At 34.5% G+C, this 13,613-nt stretch overlaps 1 protein-coding gene across 8 annotated transcripts in view; it reads right to left on the bottom strand.

Moving 5' to 3' along the window:
- The window catches only part of CDH18 (cadherin 18), a 712,342-nt gene that overhangs the window by 567,365 nt on the left and 131,364 nt on the right, over positions 1-13,613 (bottom strand). The window contains exon 1 of one of the 8 annotated variants that reach the window (XM_054688415.1): positions 2,362-2,459. The exons of the other annotated variants lie outside the window; for them this stretch is intronic. The gene's annotated coding sequence lies outside the window, so the exon portion shown is untranslated. Of the gene's footprint in view, positions 1-2,361; positions 2,460-13,613 lie in introns of those variants that run through there. 8 annotated transcript variants of the gene reach the window in all.

The raw sequence follows: 13,613 nt of genomic DNA, 5'->3' as shown, positions 1-13,613 counted from the left end.
TTTAATAAGAACCTAGAAAAGAGATATAAATTCCTCATATAGTTCTGCGTTACCCGAGTTTTTCCTGTCTGCACTTTTGCTCTCCATGGTTTGGTTTCAATTACCTACGGTCATAGCTGCTCAAAAATATGATGTACAATGAATCAGAAAGACAGACAGACAAATAAATACCACATTCCTGTAGTTCTGTGACAGCATATTGTTGTCATTATTTTCTGTTAGTTTAGATACTATTGTTAATTTCCTATTGTGACTAATTTATAAATTAAACTATATCATATGTATGTATGCATAGGGGGAAAAAAGTACATGTGGAATTTGTTAGTATTCCTGGCAGTTTCAGGCATCTCTACCAGGCTGGAGATCTTGAAATTTATCCCTCTTGAGTAAGGGAAAATTACTGTATGCAGTGTATATAATTTAATATTTTAAAAATCATGTTTTCAAGCAGATATGAAGAAAGCTTTGGCTTTACAACTTCATAATTCTGACTGAATAATTTTCATAACTTTTGAAGTTTCAATTTATTCCTCTTCAATATTCACGTTAATACACGGTTATAGAGTCGTGGTCAAGATTAAATGGAATTGCTTATATAAACTGCTAAATTGTACCCCTGAATATAATTGTGCAATAAATTTCAACTCTTGAATAAGACTCCCTTGTAAAATTAAAGCTGACTATTAATTTACAGATTCCAAACTGAGCCCAATGCAAAAAATAATTCTTCAAAGAAAAAGTAGCTTGGCTCAGCAATCTTAAATCCCTGCTTCAGTTTTCACAGTGACACTTTGAAATTACAGTCTTCATAACAAAATGTGTTATGCTAACTCTCTCAAGTAAATAGAATGTAGAAAATATGTAAGACATTTGCCTATGACTTTGATTCCTTTTGTAACACTCTATGTCAAAGGATAAAAAGTAAACCTTTATTTTAATTAATAAAAAACATAGAGGCACTCTTTTGCAACTAGGAGTATGTTAATAATCAAATAGATTAAAAAGGAGCAGGTTGAAATGATATGACACGGATGATCTTCAACATACAGTCTATATTCAATCTCAGATGTGAATAAGTACTTAAATATAATTCATTCAGTGAAAGGAAAGGATCAGGCACTTAAAAACAACCCAAGCATGGGGGAAATTAACATATTTTAATACTAGCTGTAATCACTAAAACGGCATACCCAAAGTCCTGGGTTTGTTCATTGGAATAAGACTTAAGGGTGCAGCCTACTGTGCATTATGCTAATATTAGATGAGACTCTGGTATGTAGACCTAGGAATTATTTGAAAGGATATGACTTGTGCACTTTCAAGACTTATTTTTTTCTTCAGTCCTTAAGTCCTTATTTTTTTCTTCAGTCCTTTTCTTAAGTCCTTTATTTATAATTCACTTGAATGACACAGCATTTGCCTCGAAGAGAGGCTATTTAAAGCAAGTGATTTTACTCTGTTTCACGAGACTGCACTTAGCATTAAATAGTGCACGGACATCTTTTATCAGAAGTATTTTGTATGTTCTATGTGCTTGAAATTCAGAACAATATACAGATAGTAAGATATGTTTTCCAACTCAGTTATAAATCATATCTAGCTGACTAAATTCTTACCCTTTGGCTTTTTTGCTATACATCATATGCAGAGGGAAATTATTTTTCGCAAAAATCCAATATCCTATATATAGTGCACCAATAGACTAACTTCTTTTGCATTTATGCATTTGCGATGTCTGTTTTTCCCTCCTAAGCATTATATAAGCAACTGCTGTTCTAAACAGTTTTTGTTGTAATTATTTGCAAGCACTGTGGACTATATCAGAAATTTATCACACGGATAGATTCATTTTTCTTTTACAGTATCTACAATACTGGTGCTCAATCTCTTAATCGACTTAAATGTTCATAATAGAGATTTCTGTGGAAATGCTCATGTAGCTAAACTTAGAGAAAGTAGGTCAATTAGTGTCCTGAAAGCAACATGCTAATGAAATAAGATGGCAGCATCAATCCTCATTCAACCTGATTAGTTTCCCCAGGGCCAATTTCTATGGTTAGGGGATCACACCTTTAAAAACAGCTCACTACTATCCACATATATTACATTCATTTAAAAGGAGAAACCAAACCCATTACCCCTCAATTTATAAGAGAATGAACCCGTTCAAATCCAAGTGTGAATTTGTGGACTTTAAATTTTTAGGAGAGACATTTAAATCCTCCCTGAAGACTGAGCAATTCATTTATAAGGGCAAAAAAAAAAAAAAAAAAAAAAAAAACCCACAACAAACAACTGACAGACTTGTAAATGAGCCAGGATTTCCAATAAAAAGCTAGTTACTGTGTGGCACAGTCTTACAATCTGATTCTGTTGCTAGCAGGGCACTTTGCTGTCCACAGTCCAAAAATCCACACATTCTGTCTGCAGAGGGGCAATCAATCTGCCCCCCCAAAAGGCACCTAAATTAAAGCAAACCAAAAAAAAGGCGAATTAGTGTCTACTTACCAAATACATTAATTTCTGCTTTCTGTGTGTGTGTGTGTACAAAACTTTGAATCCTCTTTGAACCTGCTGTATCATCTTATCAATTTCCCCATTAGTGAGTAAAATAAAATCGTAGGCTAATTATTTTACATTTGTATGAGAATCAGCATTTATTTTTAACTTTAACTCTGAGTCTGAGCTTCTATAATTTAAGAATAATAATACCTACTGCATGGAGTTAAACTGAGTTTATATAAGATAAATTTAAGGTCCTAACTCTCTACTGGCAGTAACCAGACATGAAAAAATGATTACTGATATTGGTGTTCTCTTGATGCATACCCTTATTCTAGTTCCTTCTCTGTTAATCCCATATTTAAAATGCTTCTGTGTACCTATTGTAGGTACTTCCTAGAATTGAACTCTCCTATCCCTTAGATTTGTGTTTGCTTTTGTTTGCTCGCTTGTTAAAGTAATATTCCTTTGTTACATTGCAAAAGGTTGAGGTATATGTCTTACTTTTCACAGCTATGAACACAAACACAAGTTGTTTTATGCACCACCACACAACTGACTCAGTTTACCTGCTTTCCCCAGCTCCCATACCCCATCTCCTTGGTAACACCATTCTACTGTCAGAATCTATGGGTTTGTTCTTGTTTTGTTCGCTTATCCTCTAGATATCATTGAAATCATATTGTATCTGCCTTTCTCCATCTGATATTTCACACAGCATAATTTTTGTTTAGTGGAATGTTGAATTTATTTTTCATTTCCTCTGGTGTTTTTACTCAAAGTTGTGCTTTGTGGCCACCAGGAGGTTCAGGTTTAATGTCTTATGTATATGACCTCTGATTTTGAATTGCCAACTACTTAAATCTGAATATTTCCAAACGTTTTTTTTTTTTTGCTCCCACCGTCATGTTTTATATTTCTAAAGTTTCATTTTATAACTTTGCATTAAATGTATCCTTTGACTACTGAAGCTTTTGTTAATTTTACTATTTTGTCTTTTAATCTTCAAGCTTGACTTTAAACAGTTGATCCATTTATGCTGTACATTTTCTTTTTCTAGTGAGTTCTTTTCTATGTTTTATTTAGTCACTTTTTTTTCCAGTTTAGGAAGACCCTTCATTATTTCTTTCTATACTGATTTTAGTGGTGATGAATTCCATTAGTTTATGCTTGTCAGGAATATTTTTAATCTCTCTTAAAATCTCTCTTAACCTTGCCAGTTATAAAATTCTAGGCAGGAAGATCCCCCCCCCCATTATGAACTTTTAATCATATCAGAGTGAAAGGCACATCCAAATTCAAGAATCCTTAGCTGACACTCCCCACTACTCCTGATTTTATGTCCCACTATCTTTCCTTATTCCTCTCTAGACACTGTTGCCTTCTATCGTCCTTCAAATTAGTTGAGTGTCCTATTGCCGCAAGAACTTTGCATTTGCTCTTTCATTTGCCAGATATAATTTGCCCCCAGATATTCACATAATTATCATCCTTATTTCCTTTGACCTTTTCTTGAAGTTCACTTTCTCAGTAAGGATTTTTCTGACCTTCTTAATAAAAATTGCAAACTTTTGTTCTTCATCACCCCATCAGAATCACAGCACCCTTATTTTTCTTATCCTCATCTGTTATACCCATACCTCAACTAATTTCTTTATTTTTCTGAATCTTATCATTAATATGGCCAGGAATGTTTATCTGAGTTTCTCAGTGCTGTATCTCCAGCACCCCCAAGAATATCTACAACATAATGGCATATCAATAAATATTTGTTCAGCAAACAAATGGGAAATAAATATGTAACCAAGCAACTAAAATATGTAAGAAAAACATTAAAGCAGACTTAGAGGAAAATATATTAACAAGTTTTCTCTACATATTATTTTGTATTATGAAAGAATATTTTTAAATTTAAATAATGATTTCATTTACTATAAATGGAGTCATTATTTAAACAGTAAATGGAATCACTATTTAAAAATATTCTCAAAAGTGAAAATGTTGAGGTACAGTGCTTAAAAGATCTAAATGAGACAGGGGGGGTTTTTAGACAGGAAAAGTTAGGTATAATATTAAAAAAATGATAAGCATTGTGAATAAGCTGACACATTGCTAACTGTTTCTTTAAACAAAACCTTATTGCTGGTAAATGACAGCAAAAGGAACCTCTCACCCATCTAGTTTAAATCTACCAATAATTATGTGACTGTGAGTGAATTATGCATTATCTTTTTCTGACATCCCTCTCAAGTATGTTTGCATATGAAATGAGATCACATAGCATGGAGCAACAAATTCATTAACAACAAAAGACATCTATTAATTGCTTCATTACAATGTTCAAAGACAAACATCTAGGCAAATCTTTGTCTTACAGACAATTAAAATGTAAGAGAAAATACTGATCAAAATGTAGGTTGGCAGGAAGTCTTCAGAATAAAATCATCAAACCGATTAATGAAAGATCAGTGAAATCTTGTGCCTGTGGGCAGCAAAGAAAAACATTTAATTTTCTTTATCAGTTTATGTTTGCTGTAGGAGTGAGCCTGCTTGGCAAAATATGTGTGGGGGGAGATAATTTCTTGATGTGACACAAAGAGAAAAATTCTGACTGAAATGAGCTTAAGAAAGAAATTTGGAACAGTTGACCAGAGTCTAGTGAAAGAGCAGGAATGCGTACCACACTGAAAGAAGTTGTTTTTTTTTTTTAAATATAACATTCACAGCAAGAATACAAGACAATGCAGAGTGGGTGAGCCATTAAAGGAAGAGAGAGAAGGGATGAGGAATTGTAGACTCCAGACGCCCATACTTCTTTAGGGAACATTAAATGTAACATACTTTCACAGATCCCTTTTCTCTACAACAAAGAGAAGAAATCTCTCTTCTCTACAACATTCCTCCTGGCCCTTCATCCTTGAAAGTTACACACACACTCAAAAGTCTTGTACACACCCTGAAGCTTTTACTTTGTCCAGAGGTCATATATATTTTGCCTTAGCTGAGTAGAGTTATTTTTCAGAAGATAGTTGCTCTCTACCAACGTCAGATTCTACATCAGAAATTTGTATTAATATTTTAAAAGAATGTGTATTAACTTCTTTTAGGATATGTTTCTATTAAGTCCATTGAACCCATTACTTCACTGAAGTTCATTATTTCCTTGTTTACTTTCCATCTGGATGATCTGTCCAATGATGGAAGTGGATACCCTCCTACAATTGTGCTACTGTTGATGTATCCTTTTGGGTCTGCTGATAATTGTTTTATGTATTGAGGTACAACTGTGTTGGGGGCACACATGTTAATGACAGTTATATCTTCTTGATGGACTGTCCCTTTAGTCATTACATAGTACCAGTCTTTGTCACTTACTGCATTGTGGGTGATGATCTAATTTATCGGTTACGAGAATAGCAGTTACTAACTTTTCCTCTGTGTTATGGGCTTGAAATCCCTTGGTTGATCCTTTTACTGTACTTATTCATCTGTAGATCCAATGTGAGACTCCTGTATGCATATTATAGATATAGCATTTGTTTGTTTGCTTGTTTGTTTTTAATCCATCAACTACTCTGTATCTTCTAATTGATGAGTTCAGACTTCAGGCTTAGGGGATTATTGGTACACAAGACTTAATTACTAACACTTTACCTTTTGTTTTTTGCCTTTTTTTTAATCGTTGTATTTTTTTTTCTTTTCTCATGTATTTCTATCTGCCTTTTAATAGATGGTTTTCTCAGTTTCTTCATTTTTTTTTTTTCCAAATGACTCTGCTCCAGTTTTTTGTTTGTTTTCTTTTGTGTGTATAATAATGGTTGGATCAAACTTTCTATATCTACAATAATCTTTCTTTTTCTGTGCTGGTAACAACTCAATGCTATTTAACAATGCAGAGTCTATCCTTTTATTCCTCCCCTTCAATATTTTGTTGTTGTCCTATATTATTCCTGTTTTTGTTTCTGATCTGTGCTAGGCTTTTATCTGATGACTATGAAAACATTAATATAAAGAGATATATGTACTCCTACATTTATAGCAACATTATTTATAATAGCTAAGACAAAATCTCTAAATGATCACCTAAAACGACTGGATAAAGAAGTTACCCCAACACACACACACACAAATTTATACTCAATGGAATACTACTTAGCGACTAAAATAGATGAAATCATGTCTTTTCATACAATGCAGTGGAAGCTAATATGACTCTGTTAAGTGAATTTGGTCAGACAGTGAAACACAATGAACAAATGTTTCCACATCTTTGTGAAATATAAATAACCAAAGAAATAAAACTGGGAAAATATAAGAAAAATAACTGTTAAGCTCTGAGAAAAATATGCAGCAGGGCGGGGGAAGGGGAGTGAGAGGAAAATCTACAGGTGGTCAATAAGATAGTGCAATGGTACCAGCACTATGGCTGTGGGTGAACAAAGCAGATACACATAAAAAGCTGTAAAGCTGTTACTTTTGAAATTAAATAGTTTTGTAAACAAATGGTAAATAAACAAAACTTGATTAAGAAACATTTTAAAGAGGGGCCTTCCTGGTGGTGCAAGGGGTTAAGATGCAACCTCTGAAGCTATCTGCAGCCTCTGCAGCACAAGTTCGATCCCTGACCAGGGAGGTGACCCACATGGCGCAGCAGACCTCTCCAGACTCACTCGCAGTGTATTTCAGTAGTCCACCTGTTCTGCTCCCCACTCTGTCTCTGGTGAATCCTTTCACTCCCCATACCTCTGGCCTGTACCCCAGTTCTTGTATGCATAAATAAATCTTTAAAAAAACATTTTAAAGAACTAACATTGCTCATAGAAATTAGCTATTTTAATTAACAAAAGTGAACAGAACTTAAAATATTAGTATATATCATCAGAGACTATGGTTTCATTCATTGGTTATAAATAAAGGAATTGAGAAGGGTCACTTGAGGCCATAAACTTATAAACATAATTTTGAATTTTACTCCAATTTATTACTGAAAATTTAGGCATCTATACCAGACAGGATTACACTGGTGAAAAGCACTTTTTTTTTTTTTAGCAACATATCCTTCCTTTCTTAAGGAAAAAGGTCAATATTTAGGGTAATGTGTTTCCATTTCATAAGCAATATTTATCCCTGATTAATATGCAGGATTCATTGAATACTCTGAAATTCTGTCTCAAATTTTCAGAATACACTAGTTTATTTTTAAAATTGAGAATAATACATAGAAAGTCTTTTCATCTTTTTGATGAAAGAATGTGTTTGATCCAGCAGACATTAAAGTTCAAATGCACTGATAAAAGATTTAAAAAAAAGTAGATTATTGAAGCAAATTTCTTGGGCTATGTATTCATAATAAGTAAAGACATGAAAGGATGTAATATAGTAAATGAAGCATTTGGGCATACACAAAGATTATATGATACACCGTCTTAGCCATTTATCTATAAATTTAATGGTTATTATTCTTTCATATGAAACATTCCCTTGCAGATACCCAGATTTCAACCATATGACAAAATACATTGTCTCAATGCTAGAAATAAATCACATTAAATAGCCATCAATATAGAATAAATAGTGGAATATAATTTCAATGTAATTTGTGATCCTTTAGCAAGAAATGAGCTAGAGTTAATAGAATAATGAGTGAACTCCTGGTATGTAAAGTTATGTTAGCACACGTTCACATATAGCACTGTGCACAACAGTTTTGGTGTTTTTAAAGAAACAGCTGCTAAAGTCAAGTAAGGCAACTTTACAAATCCTTCTGATACAGCTCACCCAGCCTGAGAAAAGAAATCGTGACATCTGACTCAAATGAGCACTTATGTGAAGTTTTTACATTCAGATAAGTAGTTTTCAAAGGACATGATAAAGTCCACTAAGAGACTTCTTGTTTATGAGTCTTTTCTAATGTTGATTCTTTTATCAAAAAAAATATTTTTAGATTGAAACATTCACCTCATAATATACGTCTTACGGCTGCACATGAAAGCGAGAACCAGCCTTTTCATTGTCTTCCACAATGAAAAGCAAAAAACAAAAACAAAAAGAGCAAAATAAGAATTGGTGACCTTGAATACATACATTTTCTGATGTTTCATTTCATTTAATCCAAAGAAAACAAAGCCCCATAGATTTTTATTCCCAACAATATTGTTTTCAGTATAGAAACAGAAAAAAAATGCAACTTTCCTAAGCAAAATATATTCTATTTTTTGATTACCAAGGTCAACAAAATCATGACCTATCAAATGACTTCACAAAAGTTACTTCCAGCTTATTAAAACGTAAACCCGAGCTTGCCAATACAAGTGAAACCAATCTTAGATTAACTGTACTGAGTGTGCTGTCAAACCAGGTATTTCTCGTGCACTGGCAAATTGACATTGCCAAATTTCATGACTTCTATGGGTTTAGCAATATAAGATCAATTTGAGAATGGATATGACCATTCATGTGCCATATGAAGTATATCAAGAGGTATATCAAGAGGTTGCTTAGAACTTGGAGATATGAAAGAGGAAAATTAATATTTTTCAAAAGTAAACAATCTACCTGAGTGATTCAGAATATTATTGATCTCGGAGTCCTTCTTTGCAAAATTTATCTTCTTTATAATAAAAAAAGGCTAAAAACAATAGGAATAAATCTTAGGCTCAAGGCTTTTCAAATCTTTTCATTTTGAAAAAGTAACAAAGGAGAGTTTTTGAAGTTCATTTACATCAAATCATTGCCCTTATGTCAACTTTTCGATGAAGCATGCCCTGATCATTCTAGTAAAATTTACATCTCACAATACAAACTCTACCCTAACTGTGACTATTTTCTCACATTTGTCCCTTTCAAAAGTATGTGCGTTTCTGATATAAATGTGTGCGCTGTATTTATGTTATTTTTGTCTGTCTCTCTACTAGAATGTGCTACTACTAACTGGAATGCACTCTGCTAGAACTCTACGAGGGCAAAAATATTGCCCCTTTTAGTCACTGACCATCTCAAGTGCTAGGAACTATGCTTATCACATAAGTATAAGCCCAATCACCGTTTGCTGTATGAATTAATGAAATTATATAAAATACTTCATCTGCAGTATTTTATTTTCAGTGCTAGTAAACATCAACAGCAGCCTATTATTTATTAAGGGCTAAAATGGTGTTACAAAGAGAATCCTTCATGATTTTTTTCTGAGCTCTTCTTAAAGCTGTCTATAACTGACATAACATCTGGCTTCTTGGAATGATAATTTCTGCCTGAATTACCTGAAGAGGCAGAAGCACAGCCAAATAACAGAGACTGAAGATTTAGCTTCCTTAGCACATTTAATTATTTCCACCTATCTTTTTTTTTTTATTTTCAATATTGCAAACTTTATGAAGTCTATGTGGCTGGATGATATCACTATGCAATAGCTCAAATTAGTTTTTGACCAGCCGATATAAGAAAATACAATTTTGGCAAATAAAAGATAAGATTTCATGGTGTCAACATATAAGTCATGATATGAATGTCCACTGAGAAATTGAAGGACTTAGGGCTATGGCTGGGCATCCAGTTATATCATAGGCTATTTGTGAGATAATATCTTTATATTTTAGTGCTATTTTGCTATGGTATTTCAAATTCTTATGCAGCACTAGACAGTATGGAACACAGCAACTATTCAGAAGCAAGCTTTCCTAAAGTTAAACTGCAGTGAGGCAGGAAACCACATCTTTAACAAAAGGGAAAGTTCAACAGGTTAGGTTGAATAGAAAGTGACTCCAAAACAAATGTACAAAGAAGAACTTAATTTTATTCAGAAATATAGAGGGAAACAATTGCTGGGTACTTAAATTACTGGCTGCTGATGTCTTCAAATACTGACATGGAGATATTTCCTCAATTTTTATGTAAATGATGCATTATCCCTTAGCTTAAATGGACAAGCAGAAGCTTATTTAGAGAAAGAATTTTGACAAGATCCAGGGCCTCCCTGGTGGCACAAGGGGTTTAGTAGCAGCACTATGAAGCTATCCGCAGCCACTGAAGCACAAGTTCGATCCCACCCAGGGAGCTGATTCACATGGTGCAGCAGACCTCTCTGTCTCTCCTGGTGCTCCCTTCAGCAGTGTGTTTCAGTAGATCTTCTCCCCACTCTGTCTCTGGTGAATCCTCTCAACCCTCTTCAAACCTCTCCCCAGACCTCTGGTCTACACCCCAGATTTTCTTTGTAAAAATTAAAAAATACTATATATATATATATATTTATATTAATAAGTGAACTCAGAATCAGTAAGAGAATATAATGCCCCTAGAACATGCTCAATAAGGAAATAACAATATATATACACATATACAGCACATTTTAAATCCTATTTAATTCTTCCTCCAAATTCACCCCCATTGTGCACATGGTCTTTTACTAGCATGTTCTCTTCTGACTCACTTGGAATTCAGGCCATCAGAAGTTCTTCCTGATGATTTGTTCTCAAGCTTGAAGCTTTTGGCAACAAATTCTCCCTGGAGCTGCTTATCGCCCAGCCATCAGCCATTACCACCTTAGCAAGGATGATTCATTTCTGTGACTATTTCCCTGCACTTCAAAGCTATAATTTGTCTTTTCTGGCACTCTGGATCAGCTGCATCCCAAGGGTCCCTGCATGCTTTCATCCTTTCTCCCACAGGACTGAAGAAGGGAACAGCAGTAGTTGAGCTCCCCTACACAGGATGTTTAACGTGTTCCCTGCCCGCCATGATAAGCATTTTCACGTTTTTAAAAGTTTCCTAGTCAATTTGCTTTTTTCAAAAATTCATTCATTTTCAGAAGAAGCACTTTTAGCTGTTTCCTGCTTCCATCAGCTACAAAGTTGAATTCTTAGTTGAAAGAAAGTGGACCTACATCCTTTTTATCAGCTCTTAAAGCAGCTCCTCTACTTAGGACATGAGAGTTTCCAGAAGTGTTTCTGAGATAGTTTAAAATTCTCAATAAAGAACAAAACATGATAAATAATACATTAAAGAGAAGATCTTAAAATGTAACCTCTAAGTGGTTAGTGGCACTTTGCTATCCCAATTATATAAAGAGCCTTTACTTTATATTTTACATTAACTGACTTCAATTGAGGGGATCCTCTTTACTTGCAAATTCTTTATTCTTTCCTCACACATCTATGTTCAATTTATCCAGACGATATTACATTGTTCACATTGTGGATGTATTTTAATCATATAACATCACTTATCCTTTTTTTCACTTGATCCCCGAGCTTTTAAATCTTTCAGAAAAGATTGTGAAATTGTGAGTAGAAGAAATTTAGTGGTAACATCCTATCAGAAGGAAAAACACGGTGATCAAATAACTTGGTTGCCTTGACAATATGCCTGTCAGGTCTCCATTGCTGCCCTTTGAGATCCAGAACCAAGTTGCATGAATGCCGGGCTTCCCACAGCTAGTCTAAAGCAATGACCCATACAAGACAGGTTTGCTAAGATTTGCCATATCTGGAGACAATCCTCCAGGTGGTAACACTTGCTTGAGAGCCATTGACATGCTTCTCAAAAACCAGACAGCACCTCCTTTCTTCTCATCTGGAAGAGATCAGACTTCTATCATGGCCTGACATCTGTCCCAGACTTCTTTCCCGCTTCCATTCTCCCTGAATAAATGCCCCACTCATCTAATTCCCTATGGAGACTCACCTCTTAATGAGCCACACTCATACAAATGGCAGATTGTGTGATTGTGTTAATGTGGCACCTCTGACAAGAGTGAGAAGCTGTCATCTGTCTGTGTCACAAATGACAGGGGGCACACTCTACCTCCTCATCACACACCCCTGGCATCTCCAAGGACAGCCTCAGTGAAAACAAGCACATGGCCTTGATCATTTCATTTTTGTTCTCTGAGCTTTTCCAAATCTGATGCATCTTTTTGAAATGTTACACTCATCTGGAAGCAGCATTTCATGTGTGAATTCAACACAACCTGCATCTGAATTGGAGGTTACTTTTCTTTCAATGACAATGCCCTTTGCCTGAAAGGTCTGGGTTGGCTTTTAGAGCTCACACTTGTATGGCTCGATGCTTATGATCTTTTGTAAGATCTCATAGTCTTGGGCTGCGATAGCAGGCTTTGGAAAGTGTATATCACTCATTAATTACGGTCAAGATTTATTTTGCTGTGTAAAAATAAAAGCTACTCATGTTACATTTTCTTTTTTTTCCCCCAGCCCCACATTACATTTTCTTGATTGGAAATCAAATCATAAGGTAAGAGGAAATTATTTGGGTAAATGTTTATGCATATAGAGCTTTACCTACATGAATATGGATAAACAGCAGGTCTATTATTTACATACAACTGTTGGCAGATCTTTAATAATAAGGTACATATATATCGTGTATATGATAAAATAAAAAAAGAAGATTCATCAATAGTATTAAGACAACAGCTTAGTTTAAGAAAATGTTCCCTGATATACTATGAGAAAAAAAAATTCCAGGTGAAATCACATGTATATTTTTATACATAACGAAGGATGGGTGATTTAACGGAAGCTTAAGGAAAAGTTAGATTTTAAACATGTCTCATGCACAAAGAATCAGAATGTACCGGATAGATTCAAACATAAAAATCAGAAAAAGAGAGAAGGGAAAGGAGGCAGGCAAAAACTTTATGCTCTGTAGATATTGTGCTTTTTGTAAATTGAAGGTTTGTAACAACCCCACTTTGTGCAAATCTGTCACAGCCATTTTTCCAATAGCACATGCTCAAGTCTTTACATCACATGTCCGTAATTCTCACAGTAATTCAAATAGTTTCATTATTATTATCTCTGTTATAATGGTGATCTTGCTGGTACTTTTGTAATCGCTTTGAGGCACAAAGCACAACTGTATGTGATGGTGAACTTAGTCCATTAATGTCATGTGTGTTCTGAATGCCCCAATGACTGGTTATTCCCCTATCTCTTTTCCTTTCCTCCAGTTTCCCTATTCCCTGAGACACAACAGTAGTAAAATTAGGCCATTTAATAACCTTATAATGACCTCTAGGTGTTCAAATGAAAGAGTCTCGGAATATCACCTTGAATAAAAAATTAGAAATGATTCAACTTAGTGAAGAAGGCATG

The sequence above is a fragment of the Talpa occidentalis genome, unplaced genomic scaffold (assembly GCF_014898055.3).
Source record: "Talpa occidentalis isolate TD23 unplaced genomic scaffold, MPIMG_talOcc4v2.1 talOcc4.6, whole genome shotgun sequence".
Taxonomy (NCBI): domain Eukaryota; kingdom Metazoa; phylum Chordata; class Mammalia; order Eulipotyphla; family Talpidae; genus Talpa; species Talpa occidentalis.
This window is presented reverse-complemented; position numbering and strand designations above follow the sequence as displayed.